This window comes from Bombus terrestris, unplaced genomic scaffold (assembly GCF_910591885.1).
Source record: "Bombus terrestris unplaced genomic scaffold, iyBomTerr1.2, whole genome shotgun sequence".
Lineage (NCBI taxonomy): Eukaryota > Metazoa > Arthropoda > Insecta > Hymenoptera > Apidae > Bombus > Bombus terrestris.
This window is the reverse complement of record NW_025963549.1, coordinates 3,687,144-3,702,402: the sequence shown is the minus strand read 5'-3', so window position 1 is coordinate 3,702,402 and position 15,259 is coordinate 3,687,144.

Genomic DNA, 15,259 nt, shown 5'->3' with positions numbered 1-15,259 from the left:
TCGATTTATACGAGCGATTGGAGCGAGCGAGCAACGATTACAATTTCCACGCTATACGTATACCTTATATTGCCTTGCATATATTTCCTGTCACTGCCTAATTTTGTCAGCGATTTCGGACCACACATTGCACCGTACTATGTGGAAATATTACTATTTATGTAAAACTATTGATAAACTGTAAGCTTTCGTCAGTACGCAATTCGATAAAGACTTGCGGCTCCTCGCGCTGGTGCGAATATTTCAATGTCCCTATGTGCCAAACCGTTGGATTGTGACACACATTTACGCGACCCTCGCACGCTGCGCTCGCTCGAAAAATATAGTCTAACCTAAAACCAACCCCTCTTGCGTTCGTTATTCGATAATGAGGCGACTTATTTCAAATTTGCTAACGTGTCGGATCGGTTGTGAGGTTGGACCTCGATTTATACGAGCGATTGGAGCGAGCGAGCAACGATTACAATTTCCATGCTATACATATACCTTATATTGCCTTGCATATATTTCCTGTTATTGCCTAATATTGTCAGCGATTTCGGACCACACGTTGCACTGTACTATGTGGAAATATTACTATTTATGAAAAACTATTGGTAAACTGTAAACTTTTGTCAGTACGCAATTCGATAAATACTTGCGGTTCCTCGGGCTGGTGCGAATATTTCAATGTCCCTATGTGCCAAACCGTTGGTTTGTGACACACCTTTACGCGTCCCTCGCTCGCTGCGCTCGCTCGAAAAATATAGTCTAACCTAAAACCAATCCCTCTTGCGTTCGTTATTCGATAAGGAGGCGACTTATTTCAAAGTTACTAATGTGTCGAATCGGTTGTGAGGTTGGACTAGATTTTTACGAGCGAGCGGTGCGAGCGAGCAACGATTACAATTTCCACGCTATACATATACCTGATATTGCCTTGCATATATTTCCTGTTATTGCCTAATTTTGTGAGCGATTTTGGACCACAGGTTGCACTGTACTATGTGGAAATATTACTATTTATGTAAAACTATTGATAAACTGTAAACTTTTGTCAGTACGCAATTCGATAAATACTTGCGGTTCCTCGGGCTGGTGCGAATATTTCAATGTCCCTAGGTGCCAAGCCGTTGTTTTCTGACACACCTTTACGCGTCGCTCGCTCGCTGCGCTCGCTCGAAAACTATAGACTAACCTAAAACCAATCACTCTTGCGTTCGTTATTCGATATGGAGGCGACTTATTTCAAATTTGCCAACGTGTCGGAACGGTTGTGAGGTTGGACTAGATTTTTACGAGCGAGCGGAGCGAGCGAGCAACGATTATAACTTCCAAGCTATACATATACCTTATATTGCCTTGCATATATTTCCTGTTATTGCCCAATTTTGTCTGCGATTTCGTACCACACATTGTACCGTACTATGTGGAAATATTACTATTTATGTAAAACTATTGGTAAACTGTAAACTTTTGTCAGTACGCAGTTCGATAAATACTTGCGGTTCCTCGGGCTGGTGCGAATATTTCAATGTCCCTATGTGCCAAACCGTTCTTTTGTGACACACCTTTACGCGTCCCTCGCTCGCTGCGCTCGCTCGAAAAATATAGTCTAACCTAAAACAAATCCCTCTTGCGTTCGTTATTCGATAAGGTGGCGACTTATTTCGAATTTGCTAACGTGTCGGATCGGTTGTGAGGTTGGACTAGATTTTTACGAGCGCGCGGAGCGAGCGAGCAACGATTACAATTTCCAAGCTACACATATACCTTATATTGCCATGCATATATTTCCTGTTATTGCCTAAATTTGTCAGCGATTTCGGACCACACGTTGCACTGTACTATGTGAAAATATTACTATTTATGTAAAACTATTGGTAAACTGTAAACTTTCGTCAGTACGCAATTCGATAAAGACATCCGGCTCCTCGGGCTGGTGCGAATATTTCAATGTCCCTAGGTGCCAAGCCGTTGGATTGTGACACACATTTACGCGACCGTCGCTCGCTGCGCTCGCTCGAAAACTATAGCCTAACCTAAAACCAATCCCTCTTGCGTTCGTTATTCGATAAGGAGGCGACTTATTTCAAATTTACTAACGTGTCGGATCGGTTGTGAGGTTGGACTAGATATTTACGAGCGAGCGTAGCGAGCGAGCAACGATTACAACTTCCAAGCTATACATATACCTTATATTGCCTTGCATATATTTTCTGTTATTGCCTAATTTTGTCAGCGATTTCGGACCACACGTTGCACTGTACTATGTGAAAATATTAATATTTATGTAAAACTATTGGTAAACTGTAAACTTTTGTCAGTACGCAATTCGATAAATACTTGCGGTTCCTCGGGCTGGTGCGAATATTTCAATGTCCCTAGGTGCCAAGCCGTTGTTTTCTGACACACCTTTACGCGTCGCTCGCTCGCTGCGCTCGCTCGAAAACTATAGACTAACCTAAAATCAATCCCTCTTGCGTTCGTTATTCGATATGGAGGCGACTTATTCCAAATTTGCCAACGTGTCGGAACGGTTGTGAGGTTGGACTAGATTTTTACGACCGAGCGGAGCGAGCGAGCAACGATTACAACTTCCAAGCTATACATATACCTAATATTGCCTTGCATATATTCTCTGTTATTGCCTAATTTCGTCAGCGATTTCGGACCACACGTTGCTCTGTACTATGTGAAAATATTAATATTTATGTAAAACTATTGGTAAACTGTAAACCTTTGTCAGTACGCAATTCGATAAAGACTTGCGGTTCCTCGAGCTGGTGCGAATATTTCAATGTCCCTATGTGCCAAACTGTTGGTTTGTGACACACCTTTACGCGTCCCTCGCTCGCTGCGCTCGCTCGAAAACTATAGACTAACCTAAAACCAATCCCTCTTGTGTTCGTTATTCGATATGGAGGCGACTTATTTCAAATTTGCTAACGTGTCGGATCGGTTGTGAGGTTGGACTAGATTTTTACGAGCGAGCGGAGCGAGCGAGCAACGATTACAACTTCCAAGCTATACATATACCGTATATTGCCTTGCATATATTTCCTGTTATTGCCTAATTTTGTCAGCGATTTCGGACCACACGTTGCACTGTACTATGTGAAAATATTACTATTTATGTAAAACTATTGGTAAACTGTAAACTTTTGTCAGTACGCAATTCGATAAAGACTAGCGGTTCCTCGAGCTGGTGCGAATATTTCAATGTCCCTATGTGCCAAACTGTTGGTTTGTGACACACCTTTACGCGTCGCTCGCTCGCTGCGCTCGCTCGAAAGCTATAGACTAACCTAAAACCAATCCCTCTTGCGTTCGTTATTCGATAAGGAGGCGACTTATTTCAAATTTACTAACGTGTCGGATCGCTTGTGAGGATGGACTAGATATTTACGAGCGAGCGGAGCGAGCGAGCAACGCTTACAATTTCCACGCTATACATATACCTGATATTGCCTTGCATATATTTCCTGTTATTGCCTAATTTTGTGAGCGATATTGGACCACACGTTGCACTGTACTATGTGGAAATATTACTATTTATGTAAAACTATTGATAAACTGTAAACTTTTGTCAGTACGCAATTCGATAAAGACTTGCGGTTCCTCGAGCTGGTGCGAATATTTCAATGTCCCTATCTGCCAAACTGTTGGTTTGTGACACACCTTTACGCGTCCCTCGCACGCTGCGCTCGCTCGAAAACTATAGACTAACCTAAAACCAATCCCTCTTGTGTTCGTTATTCGATATGGAGGCGACTTATTTCAAATTTGCTAACGTGTCGGATCGGTTGTGAGGTTGGACTAGATTTTTACGAGCGAGCGGAGCGAGCGAGCAACGATTACAACTTCCAAGCTATACATATACCGTATATTGCCTTGCATATATTTCCTGTTATTGCCTAATTTTGTCAGCGATTTCGGACCACACGTTGCACTGTACTATGTGAAAATATTACTATTTATGTAAAACTATTGGTAAACTGTAAACTTTTGTCAGTACGCAATTCGATAAAGACTTGCGGTTCCTCGAGCTGGTGCGAATATTTCAATGTCCCTATGTGCCAAACTGTTGGTTTGTGACACACCTTTACGCGTCGCTCGCTCGCTGCGCTCGCTCGAAAACTATAGACTAACCTAAAACCAATCCCTCTTGCGTTCGTTATTCGATATGGAGGCGACTTATTTCAAATTTGCTAACGTGTCGGATCGGTTGTGAGGTTGGACTAGATTTTTACGAGCGAGCGGAGCGAGCGAGCAACGATTACAACTTCCAAGCTATACATATACCTTATATTGCCTTGCATATATTTCCTGTTATTGCCTAATTTTGTCAGCGATTTCGGACCACACGTTGCACTGTACTATGTGAAAATATTACTGTTTATGTAAAACTATTGGTAAACTGTAAACTTTTGTCAGTACGCAATTCGATAAAGACTTGCGGTTCCTCGAGCTGGTGCGAATATTTCAATGTCCCTATGTGCCAAACTGTTGGTTTGTGACACACCTTTACGCGTCCCTCGCTCGCTGCGCTCGCTCGAAAACTATAGACTATCCTAAAACCAATCCCTCTTGCGTTCGTTATTCGATATGGAGGCGACTTATATCAAATTTGCTAACGTGTCGGAGCGGTTGTGAGGTTGGACTAGATTTTTACGAGCGAGCGGTACGAGCGAGCAACGATTACAAACTCCACGCTATACATATACCTTGCATTGCCTTGCATATATTTCCTGCTTTGCCTAATTTTGTCAGCGATTTCGGACCACACGTTCGACTGTACTATGTGGAAATATTACTACTTATGTAAAGCTATTGGTAAACTGTAAACTTTTGTCAGTACGCAATTCGATAAATACTTGCGGTTCCTCGGGCTGGTGCGAATATTTCAATGTCCCTAGGTGCCAAGCCGTTGCTTTGTGACACACCTTTACGCGTCCCTCGCTCGCTGCGCTCGCTCGAAAACTATAGACTAACCTAAAACCAATCCCTCTTGCGTTCGTTATTCGATATGGAGGCGACTTATATCAAATTTGCTAACGTGTCGGATCGGTTGTGAGGTTGGACTAGATTTTTACGAGCGAGCGGAGCGAGCGAGCAACGATTACAACTTCCAAGCTATACATATACCTTATATTGCCTTGCATATATTTCCTGTTATTGCCTAATTTTGTCAGCGATTTCGGACCACACGTTGCACTGTACTATGTGAAAATATTACTGTTTATGTAAAACTATTGGTAAACTGTAAACTTTTGTCAGTACGCAATTCGATAAAGACTTGCGGTTCCTCGAGCTGGTGCGAATATTTCAATGTCCCTATGTGCCAAACTGTTGGTTTGTGACACACCTTTACGCGTCCCTCGCTCGCTGCGCTCGCTCGAAAACTATAGACTATCCTAAAACCAATCCCTCTTGCGTTCGTTATTCGATATGGAGGCGACTTATATCAAATTTGCTAACGTGTCGGAGCGGTTGTGAGGTTGGACTAGATTTTTACGAGCGAGCGGTACGAGCGAGCAACGATTACAAACTCCACGCTATACATATACCTTGCATTGCCTTGCATATATTTCCTGCTTTGCCTAATTTTGTCAGCGATTTCGGACCACACGTTCCACTGTACTATGTGGAAATATTACTACTTATGTAAAGCTATTGGTAAACTGTAAACTTTTGTCAGTACGCAATTCGATAAATACTTGCGGTTCCTCGGGCTGGTGCGAATATTTCAATGTCCCTAGGTGCCAAGCCGTTGCTTTGTGACACACCTTTACGCGTCCCTCGCCCGCTGCGCTCGCTCGAAAACTATAGCCTAACCTAAAACCAATCCCTCTTGCGTTCGTTATTCGATATGGAGGCGACTTATATCAAATTTGCTAACGTGTCGGATCGGTTGTGAGGTTGGACTAGATTTTTACGAGCGAGCGGAGCGAGCGAGCAACGATTACAACTTCCAAGCTATACATGTACCTTATATTGCCTTGCATATATTTCCTGTTATTGCCTAATTTTGTCAGCGATTTCGGAACACACGTTGCACTGTACTATGTGAAAATATTACTGTTTATGTAAAACTATTGGTAAGCTGTAAACTTTTGTCAGTACGCAATTCGATAAAGACTTGCGGTTCCTCGAGCTGGTGCGAATATTTCAATGTCCCTATGTGCCAAACGGTTGGTTTGTGACACACCTTTACGCGTCCCTCGCTCGCTGCGCTCGCTCGAAAACTATAGACTATCCTAAAACCAATCCCTCTTGCGTTCGTTATTCGATATGGAGGCGACTTATATCAAATTTGCTAACGTGTCGGATCGGTTGTGAGGTTGGATTAGATTTTTACGAGCGAGCGGTACGAGCGAGCAACGATTACAAACTCCACGCTATACATATACCTTGCATTGCCTTGCATATATTTCCTGCTTTGCCTAATTTTGTCAGCGATTTCGGACCACACATTGCACTGTACTATGTGAAAATATTACTGTTTATGTAAAACTATTGGTAAACTGTAAACTTTTGTCAGTACGCAATTCGATAAAGACTTGCGGTTCCTCGGGCTGGTGCGAATATTTCAATGTCCCTAGGTGCCAAACCGTTGGATTATGACATACATTTACGCGACCGTTGCTCGCTGCGCTCGCTCGAAAACTATAGCCTAACCTAAAACCAATCCCTCTTGCGTTCGTTATTCGATAAGGAGGCGACTTATTTCAAATTTACTAACGTGTCGGATCGGTTGTGAGGTTGGACTAGATATTTACGAGCGAGCGGAGCGAGCGAACAACGGTTACAATTTCAACGCTATACATATACCTTATATTGCCTTGCATATATTTCCTATTATTGCCTAATTTTGGCAGCGATTTCGGACCACACATTGCACTGTACTATGTGGAAATATTACTAGTTATGTAAAACTATTGATAAACTGTAAACTTTTGTCAGTACGCAATTCGATAAAGACTTGCGGTTCCTCGGGCTGGTGCGAATATTTCAATGTCCCTATGTGCCAAACCGTTGGATTGTGACACACATTTACGCGACCCTCGCTCGCTGCGCTCGCTCGAAAACTATAGTCTAACCTAAAACCAAGCCCTCTTGCGTTCGTTATTCGATAAGGAGGCGACTTATTTCAAATTTACTAACGTGTCGGATCGGTTGTGAGGTTGGACTAGATTTTTACGAGCGAGCGGTACGAGCGAGCAACGATTACAATCTCCACGCTATACATATACCTTACATTGCCTTGCATATATTTCCTGTTATTGCCTAATTTTGTCAGCGATTTCGGACCACACATTGCACCGTACTATGTGGAAATATTACTATTTATGTCAAACTATTGATAAACTGTAAACTTTCGTCAGTACGCAATTCGATAAAGACTTCCGGCTCCTCGGGCTGCGAATATTTCAATGTCCCTATGTGCCAAACCGTTGGATTGTGACACACATTTACGAGACCCTCGCTCGCTGCGCTCGCTCGAAAACTATAGTCTAACCTAAAACCAAGCCCTCTTGCGTTCGTTATTCGATAAGGAGGCGACTTATTTCAAATTTACTAACGTGTCGGATCGGTTGTGAGGTTGGACTAGATTTTTACGTGCGAGGGGAGCGAGCGAGCAACGGTTACAATTTCCACGCTATACATATACCTTATATTGCCTTGCATATATTTCCTGTTATTGCCTAATTTTGTCAGCGATTTCGGACCACACGTTGCACTGTACTATGTGGAAATATTACTACTTATGTAAAGCTATTGATAAACTGTAAACTTTTGTCAGTACGCAATTCGATAAATACTTGCGGTTCCTCGGGCTGGTGCGAATATTTCAATGTCCCTAGGTGCCAAGCCGTTGCTTTGTGACACACCTTTACGCGTCCCTCGCTCGCTGCGCTCGCTCGAAAACTATAGACTAACCTAAAACCAATCCCTCTTGCGTTCGTTATTCGATATGGAGGCGACTTATATCAAATTTGCTAACGTGTCGGATCGGTTGTGAGGTTGGACTAGATTTTTACGAGCGAGCGGAGCGAGCGAGCAACGATTACAACTTCCAAGCTATACATATACCTTATATTGCCTTGCATATATTTCCTGTTATTGCCTAATTTTGTCAGCGATTTCGGACCACACGTTGCACTGTACTATGTGAAAATATTACTGTTTATGTAAAACTATTGGTAAACTGTAAACTTTTGTCAGTACGCAATTCGATAAAGACTTGCGGTTCCTCGAGCTGGTGCGAATATTTCAATGTCCCTATGTGCCAAACTGTTGGTTTGTGACACACCTTTACGCGTCCCTCGCTCGCTGCGCTCGCTCGAAAACTATAGACTATCCTAAAACCAATCCCTCTTGCGTTCGTTATTCGATATGGAGGCGACTTATATCAAATTTGCTAACGTGTCGGAGCGGTTGTGAGGTTGGACTAGATTTTTACGAGCGAGCGGTACGAGCGAGCAACGATTACAAACTCCACGCTATACATATACCTTGCATTGCCTTGCATATATTTCCTGTTATTGCCTAATTTTGTCAGCGATTTCGGAACACACGTTGCACTGTACTATGTGAAAATATTACTGTTTATGTAAAACTATTGGTAAACTGTAAACTTTTGTCAGTACGCAATTCGATAAAGACTTGCGGTTCCTCGAGCTGGTGCGAATATTTCAATGTCCCTATGTGCCAAACGGTTGGTTTGTGACACACCTTTACGCGTCCCTCGCTCGCTGCGCTCGCTCGAAAACTATAGCCAAACCTAAAACCAATCCCTCTTGCGTTCGTCATTGGAAATGGAGGCGACTTATTTCAAATTTGCTAACGTGTCGGATCGGTTGTGAGGTTGGATTAGATTTTTACGAGCGAGCGGTACGAGCGAGCAACGATTACAAACTCCACGCTATACATATACCTTACATTGCCTTGCATATATTTCCTGCTTTGCCTAATTTTGTCAGCGATTTCGGACCACACATTGCACTGTACTATGTGAAAATATTACTGTTTATGTAAAACTATTGGTAAACTGTAAACTTTTGTCAGTACGCAATTCGATAAAGACTTGCGGTTCCTCGGGCTGGTGCGAATATTTCAATGTCCCTAGGTGCCAAACCGTTGGATTATGACACACATTTACGCGACCGTTGCTCGCTGCGCTCGCTCGAAAACTATAGCCTAACCTAAAACCAATCCCTCTTGCGTACGTTATTCGATAAGGAGGCGACTTATTTCAAATTTACTAACGTGTCGGATCGGTTGTGAGGTTGGACTAGATATTTACGAGCGAGCGGAGCGAGCGAACAACGGTTACAATTTCAATGCTATACATATACCTTATATTGCCTTGCATATATTTCCTATTATTGCCTAATTTTGTCAGCGATTTCGGACCACACATTGCACTGTACTATGTGGAAATATTACTAGTTATGTAAAACTATTGATAAACTGTAAACTTTTGTCAGTACGCAATTCGATAAAGACTTGCGGTTCCTCGGGCTGGTGCGAATATTTCAATGTCCCTATGTGCCAAACCGTTGGATTGTGACACACATTTACGCGACCCTCGCTCGCTGCGCTCGCTCGAAAACTATAGTCTAACCTAAAACCAAGCCCTCTTGCGTTCGTTATTCGATAAGGAGGCGACTTATTTCAAATTTACTAACGTGTCGGATCGGTTGTGAGGTTGGACTAGATTTTTACGAGCGAGCGGTACGAGCGAGCAACGATTACAATCTCCACGCTATACATATACCTTACATTGCCTTGCATATATTTCCTGTTATTGCCTAATTTTGTCAGCGATTTCGGACCACACATTGCACCGTACTATGTGGAAATATTACTATTTATGTCAAACTATTGATAAACTGTAAACTTTCGTCAGTACGCAATTCGATAAAGACTTCCGGCTCCTCGGGCTGCGAATATTTCAATGTCCCTATGTGCCAAACCGTTGGATTGTGACACACATTTACGAGACCCTCGCTCGCTGCGCTCGCTCGAAAACTATAGTCTAACCTAAAACCAAGCCCTCTTGCGTTCGTTATTCGATAAGGAGGCGACTTATTTCAAATTTACTAACGTGTCGGATCGGTTGTGAGGTTGGACTAGATTTTTACGAGCGAGGGGAGCGAGCGAGCAACTGTTACGATTTCCACGCTATACATATACCTTATATTGTCTTGCATATATTTCCTGTTATTGCCTAATTTTGTCAGCGATTTCGGACCACACGTTGCACTGTACTATGTGGAAATATTACTACTTATGTAAAACTATTGATAAACTGTAAACTTATGTCAGTACGCAATTCGATAAAGACTTGCGGTTCCTCGGGCTGGTGCGAATATTTCAATGTCCCTAGGTGCCAAGCCGTTGCTTTGTGACACACCTTTACGCGTCGCTCGCTCGCTGCGCTCGCTCGAAAACTATAGACTAACCTAAAATCAATCCCTCTTGCGTTCGTTATTCGATATGGAGGCGACTTATTTCAAATTTGCCAACGTGTCGGAACGGTTGTGAGGTTGGACTAGATTTTTACGACCGAGCGGAGCGAGCGAGCAACGATTACAACTTCCAAGCTATACATATACCTTATATTGCCTTGCATATATTTCCTGTTACTGCCTAATTTTGTCAGCGATTTCGGACCACACGTTGCACTGTACTATGTGAAAATATTACTGTTTATGTAAAACTATTGGTAAACTGTAAACTTTTGTCAGTACGCAATTCGATAAAGACTTGCGGTTCCTCGAGCTGGTGCGAATATTTCAATGTCCCTATGTGCCAAACTGTTGGTTTGTGACACACCTTTACGCGTCCCTCGCTCGCTGCGCTCGCTCGAAAACTATAGACTAACCTAAAACCAATCCCTCTTGTGTTCGTTATTCGATATGGAGGCGACTTATTTCAAATTTGCTAACGTGTCGGATCGGTTGTGAGGTTGGACTAGATTTTTACGAGCGAGCGGAGCGAGCGAGCAACGATTACAACTTCCAAGCTATACATATACCGTATATTGCCTTGCATATATTTCCTGTTATTGCCTAATTTTGTCAGCGATTTCGGACCACACGTTGCACTGTACTATGTGAAAATATTACTATTTATGTAAAACTATTGGTAAACTGTAAACTTTTGTCAGTACGCAATTCGATAAAGACTTGCGGTTCCTCGAGCTGGTGCGAATATTTCAATGTCCCTATGTACCAAACTGTTGGTTTGTGACACACCTTTACGCGTCGCTCGCTCGTTGCGCTCGCTCGAAAACTATAGACTAACCTAAAACCAATCCCTCTTGCGTTCGTTATTCGATATGGAGGTGACTTATATCAAATTTGCTAACGTGTCGGATCGGTTGTGAGGTTGGACTAGATTTTTACGAGCGAGCGGAGCGAGCGAGCAACGATTACAACTTCCAAGCTATACATATACCTTATATTGCCTTGCATATATTTCCTGTTACTGCCTAATTTTGTCAGCGATTTCGGACCACACGTTGCACTGTACTATGTGAAAATATTACTGTTTATGTAAAACTATTGGTAAACTGTAAACTTTTGTCAGTACGCAATTCGATAAAGACTTGCGGTTCCTCGAGCTGGTGCGAATATTTCAGTGTCCCTATGTGCCAAACTGTTGGTTTGTGACACACCTTTACGCGTCGCTCGCTCGCTGCGCTCGCTCAAAAACTATAGACTAACCAAAAACCAATCCCTCTTGCGTTCGTTATTCGATATGGAGGCGACTTATATCAAATTTGCTAACGTGTCGGATCGGTTGTGAGGTTGGACTAGATTTTTACGAGCGAGCGGTACGAGCGAGCAACGATTACAAACTCCACGCTATACATATACCTTGCATTGCCTTGCATATATTTCCTGCTTTGCCTAATTTTGTCAGCGATTTCGGACCACACGTTGCACTGTACTATGTGGAAATATTACTACTTATGTAAAGCTATTGATAAACTGTAAACTTTTGTCAGTACGCAATTCGATAAATACTTGCGGTTCCTCGGGCTGGTGCGAATATTTCAATGTCCCTAGGTGCCAAGCCGTTGCTTTGTGACACACCTTTACGCGTCCCTCGCTCGCTGCGCTCGCTCGAAAACTATAGACTAACCTAAAACCAATCCCTCTTGCGTTCGTTATTCGATATGGAGGCGACTTATATCAAATTTGCTAACGTGTCGGATCGGTTGTGAGGTTGGACTAGATTTTTACGAGCGAGCGGAGCGAGCGAGCAACGATTACAACTTCCAAGCTATACATATACCTTATATTGCCTTGCATATATTTCCTGTTATTGCCTAATTTTGTCAGCGATTTCGGACCACACGTTGCACTGTACTATGTGAAAATATTACTGTTTATGTAAAACTATTGGTAAACTGTAAACTTTTGTCAGTACGCAATTCGATAAAGACTTGCGGTTCCTCGAGCTGGTGCGAATATTTCAATGTCCCTATGTGCCAAACTGTTGGTTTGTGACACACCTTTACGCGTCCCTCGCTCGCTGCGCTCGCTCGAAAACTATAGACTATCCTAAAACCAATCCCTCTTGCGTTCGTTATTCGATATGGAGGCGACTTATATCAAATTTGCTAACGTGTCGGAGCGGTTGTGAGGTTGGACTAGATTTTTACGAGCGAGCGGTACGAGCGAGCAACGATTACAATCTCCACGCTATACATATACCTTATATTGTCTTGCATATATTTCCTATTATTGCCTAATTTTGTCAGCGATTTCCGACCACACATTGCACCGTACTATGTGGAAATATTACTATTTATGTCAAACTATTGATAAACTGTAAACTTTCGTCAGTACGCAATTCGATAAAGACTTCCGGCTCCTCGGGCTGCGAATATTTCAATGTCCCTATGTGCCAAACCGTTGGATTGTGACACACATTTACGAGACCCTCGCTCGCTGCGCTCGCTCGAAAACTATAGTCTAACCTAAAACCAAGCCCTCTTGCGTTCGTTATTCGATAAGGAGGCGACTTATTTCAAATTTACTAACGTGTCGGATCGGTTGTGAGGTTGGACTAGATTTTTACGAGCGAGGGGAGCGAGCGAGCAACGGTTACAATTTCCACGCTATACATATACCTTATATTGCCTTGCATATATTTCCTGTTATTGCCTAATTTTGTCAGCGATTTCGGACCACACGTTGCACTGTACTATGTGGAAATATTACTACTTATGTAAAGCTATTGATAAACTGTAAACTTTTGTCAGTACGCAATTCGATAAAGACTTGCGGTTCCTCGGGCTGGTGCGAATATTTCAATGTCCCTAGGTGCCAAGCCGTTGCTTTGTGACACACCTTTACGCGTCCCTCGCTCGCTGCGCTCGCTCGAAAACTATAGACTAACCTAAAACCAATCCCTCTTGCGTTCGTTATTCGATATGGAGGCGACTTATATCAAATTTGCTAACGTGTCGGATCGGTTGTGAGGTTGGACTAGATTTTTACGAGCGAGCGGAGCGAGCGAGCAACGATTACAACTTCCAAGCTATACATATACCTTATATTGCCTTGCATATATTTCCTGTTATTGCCTAATTTTGTCAGCGATTTCGGACCACACGTTGCACTGTACTATGTGAAAATATTACTATTTATGTAAAACTATTGGTAAACTGTAAACTTTTGTCAGTACGCAATTCGATAAAGACTTGCGGTTCCTCGAGCTGGTGCGAATATTTCAATGTCCCTATGTGCCAAACTGTTGGTTTGTGACACACCTTTACGCGTCCCTCGCTCGCTGCGCTCGCTCGAAAACTATAGACTATCCTAAAACCAATCCCTCTTGCGTTCGTTATTCGATATGGAGGCGACTTATATCAAATTTGCTAACGTGTCGGAGCGGTTGTGAGGTTGGACTAGATTTTTACGAGCGAGCGGTACGAGCGAGCAACGATTACAAACTCCACGCTATACATATACCTTGCATTGCCTTGCATATATTTCCTGTTATTGCCTAATTTTGTCAGCGATTTCGGAACACACGTTGCACTGTACTATGTGAAAATATTACTGTTTATGTAAAACTATTGATAAACTGTAAACTTTTGTCAGCAGGCAATTCGATAAAGACTTCCAGCTCCTCGGGCTGGTGCGAATATTTCAATGTCCCTATGTGCCAAACGGTTGGTTTGTGACACACCTTTACGCGTCCCTCGCTCGCTGCGCTCGCTCGAAAACTATAGCCAAACCTAAAACCAATCCCTCTTGCGTTCGTCATTGGAAATGGAGGCGACTTATTTCAAATTTGGGAACGTGTCGGATCGGTTGTGAGGTTGGATTAGATTTTTACGAGCGAGCGGTACGAGCGAGCAACGATTACAAACTCCACGCTATACATATACCTTGCATTGCCTTGCATATATTTCCTGCTTTGCCTAATTTTGTCAGCGATTTCGGACCACACATTGCACTGTACTATGTGAAAATATTACTGTTTATGTAAAACTATTGGTAAACTGTAAACTTTTGTCAGTACGCAATTCGATAAAGACTTGCGGTTCCTCGGGCTGGTGCGAATATTTCAATGTCCCTAGGTGCCAAACCGTTGGATTATGACACACATTTACGCGACCGTTGCTCGCTGCGCTCGCTCGAAAACTATAGCCTAACCTAAAACCAATCCCTCTTGCGTTCGTTATTCGATAAGGAGGCGACTTATTTCAAATTTACTAACGTGTCGGATCGGTTGTGAGGTTGGACTAGATTTTTACGAGCGAGCGGAGCGAGCGAACAACGGTTACAATTTCAATGCTATACATATACCTTATATTGCCTTGCATATATTTCCTATTATTGCCTAATTTTGTCAGCGATTTCGGACCACACATTGCACTGTACTATGTGGAAATATTACTAGTTATGTAAAACTATTGATAAACTGTAAACTTTTGTCAGTACGCAATTCGATAAAGACTTGCGGTTCCTCGGGCTGGTGCGAATATTTCAATGTCCCTATGTGCCAAACCGTTGGATTGTGACACACATTTACGCGACCCTCGCTCGCTGCGCTCGCTCGAAAACTATAGTCTAACCTAAAACCAAGCCCTCTTGCGTTCGTTATTCGATAAGGAGGCGACTTATTTCAAATTTACTAACGTGTCGGATCGGTTGTGAGGTTGGACTAGATTTTTACGAGCGAGCGGTACGAGCGAGCAACGATTACAATTTCCACGCTATACATATACCTTATATTGCCTTGCATA